Genomic DNA, 3,223 nt, shown 5'->3' with positions numbered 1-3,223 from the left:
TTATTTCTCGCCGATTTTCGTTGTTTTCTGGCTTGAATTCGCAAAGAAGAGCACGAAATCTACAAAATCATGACTTTTTACCTAGATTCAACAGCTGAATTGCAAGAAAACAGCAGAATTCTGCACGAAATCATCAAAATTCTTACAGAAAACCGCATATTTCGATGCAAAACGACGATTTCTCGCCGATTTTCGTTGTTTTCTGGCTTGAATTCGCAAAGAAGAGCACGAAATCTACAAAATCATGACTTTTTACCAAGATTCAACGGCCGAATTGCAAGAAAACAGCAGAATTCTGCACGAAATCATCAAAATTCTTAGAGAAAACCGCATATTTCGATGCAAAACGACGATTTCTCGCCGATTTTCGTTGTTTTCTGGCTTGAATTCGCAAAGAAGAGCACGAAATCTACAAAATCATCACATTTTACCAAGATTCAACGGCTGAATTGCAAGAAAACAGCAGAATTCTGCACGAAATCATCAAAATTCTTAGAGAAAACCGCATATTTCGATGCAAAACGACGATTTCTCGCTGATTTTCGTTGTTTTCTATCTTGAATTCGCAAACAAGAGCACGGAATCTACAAAATCATGACTTTTTACCAAGATTCAACGGCTGAATTGCAAGAAAACAGCAGAATTCTGCACGAAATCATCAAAATTCTTACAGAAAACCGCATATTTCGATGCAAAACGACGATTTCTCGCCGATTTTTGTTGTTTTCTGGCTTGAATTCGCAAAGAAGAGCACGAAATCTACAAAATCATGACTTTTTACCTAGATTCAACGGCTGAATTGCAAGAAAACAGCAGAATTCTGCACGAAATCATCAAAATTCTTACAGAAAATCGCATATTTCGATGCAAAACGATGATTTCTCGCCGATTTTCGTTGTTTTCTGGCATGAATTCGCAAAGAAGAGCACGAAATCTACAAAATCATGACTTTTTTCCAAGATTCAACAGCTGAATTGCAAGAAAACAGCAGAATTCTGCACGAAATCATCAAAATTCTTAGAGAAAACCGCATATTTCGATGCAAAACGACGATTTCTCGCTGATTTTCGTTGTTTTCTATCTTGAATTCGCAAAGAAGAGCACGAAATCTACAAAATCATGACTTTTTACCAAGATTCAACGGCTGAATTGCAAGAAAACAGCAGAATTCTGCACGAAATCGTCAAAATTTTTAGAGAAAACCGCATATTTCGATGCAAAACGACGATTTCTCGCCGATTTTCGTTGATTTCTGGCTTGCATTTGCAAAGAAGAGCACGAAATCTACAAAATCATGACTTTTTACCAAGATTCAACGGCTGAATTGCAAGAAAACAGCAGAATTCTGCACGAAATCATCAAAATTCTTAGAGAAAACTGCATATTTCGATGCAAAACAACGATTTCTCGCCGATTTTCGTTGTTTTCTATCTTGAATTCGCCAAGAAGAGCACGAAATCTACAAAATCATGACTTTTTACCTAGATTCAACGGCTGAATTGCAAGAAAACAGCAGAATTCTGCACGAAATCATCAAAATTCTTAGAGAAAACTGCATATTTCGATGCAAAACAACGATTTCTCGCCGATTTTCGTTGTTTTCTATCTTGAATTCGCCAAGAAGAGCACGAAATCTACAAAATCATGACTTTTTACCTAGATTCAACAGCTGAATTGCAAGAAAACAGCAGAATTCTGCACGAAATCATCAAAATTCTTACAGAAAACCGCATATTTCGATGCAAAACAACGATTTCTCGCCGATTTTCGTTGTTTTCTGGCTTGAATTCGCAAAGAAGAGCACGAAATCTACAAAATCATCACTTTTTACCAAGATTCTACGGCTGAATTGCAAGAAAACAGCAGAATTCTGCACGAAATCATCAAAATTCTTACAGAAAACCGCATATTTCGTTGCAAAACGACGATTTCTCGCCGATTTTCGTTGTTTTCTGGCTTGAATTCGCCAAGAAGAGCACGAAATCTACAAAATCATGACATTACCTAGATTCAACGGCTGAATTGCAAGAAAACAGCAGAATTCTGCACGAAATCATCAAAATTCTTACAGAAAATCGCATATTTCGATGCAAAACGATGATTTCTCGCCGATTTTCGTTGTTTTCTGGCATGAATTCGCAAAGAAGAGCACGAAATCTACAAAATCATGACTTTTTACCTAGATTCAACGGCTGAATTGCAAGAAAACAGCAGAATTCTGCACGAAATCATCAAAATTCTTAGAGAAAACCGCATATTTCGATGCAAAACGACGATTTCTCGCCGATTTTCGTTGTTTTCTGGCTTGAATTCGCAAAGAAGAGCACGAAATTTACAAAATCATGACTTTTTACCAAGATTCAACGGCTGAATTGCAAGAAAACAGCAGAATTCTGCACGAAATCATCAAAATTCTTACAGAAAACCGCATATTTCGATGCAAAACAACGATTTCTCGCCGATTTTCGTTGTTTTCTATCTTGAATTTGCAAAGAAGGGCACGAAATCTACAAAATCATGACTTTTTACCTAGATTCAACGGCTGAATTGCAAGAAAACAGCAGAATTCTGCACGAAATCATCAAAATTCTTACAGAAAACCGCATATTTCGATGCAAAACGATTATTTCTCGCCGATTTTCGTTGTTTTCTGGCTTGAATTCGCAAAGAAGAGCACGAAATCTACAAAATCATGACTTTTTACCTAGATTCAACAGCTGAATTGCAAGAAAACAGCAGAATTCTGCACGAAATCATCAAAATTCTTACAGAAAACCGCATATTTCGATGCAAAACGACGATTTCTCGCCGATTTTCGTTGTTTTCTGGCTTGAATTCGCAAAGAAGAGCACGAAATCTACAAAATCATGACTTTTTACCAAGATTCAACGGCCGAATTGCAAGAAAACAGCAGAATTCTGCACGAAATCATCAAAATTCTTAGAGAAAACCGCATATTTCGATGCAAAACGACGATTTCTCGCCGATTTTCGTTGTTTTCTGGCTTGAATTCGCAAAGAAGAGCACGAAATCTACAAAATCATCACTTTTTACCAAGATTCAACGGCTGAATTGCAAGAAAACAGCAGAATTCTGCACGAAATCATCAAAATTCTTAGAGAAAACCGCATATTTCGATGCAAAACGACGATTTCTCGCTGATTTTCGTTGTTTTCTATCTTGAATTCGCAAACAAGAGCACGGAATCTACAAAATCATGACT

Source organism: Gnatocerus cornutus, unplaced genomic scaffold, assembly GCF_029298725.1.
Source record: "Gnatocerus cornutus isolate USDA-ARS CGAHR unplaced genomic scaffold, icGnaCorn1.1 ctg00000038.1, whole genome shotgun sequence".
Taxonomy (NCBI): domain Eukaryota; kingdom Metazoa; phylum Arthropoda; class Insecta; order Coleoptera; family Tenebrionidae; genus Gnatocerus; species Gnatocerus cornutus.
This window is presented reverse-complemented; position numbering follows the sequence as displayed.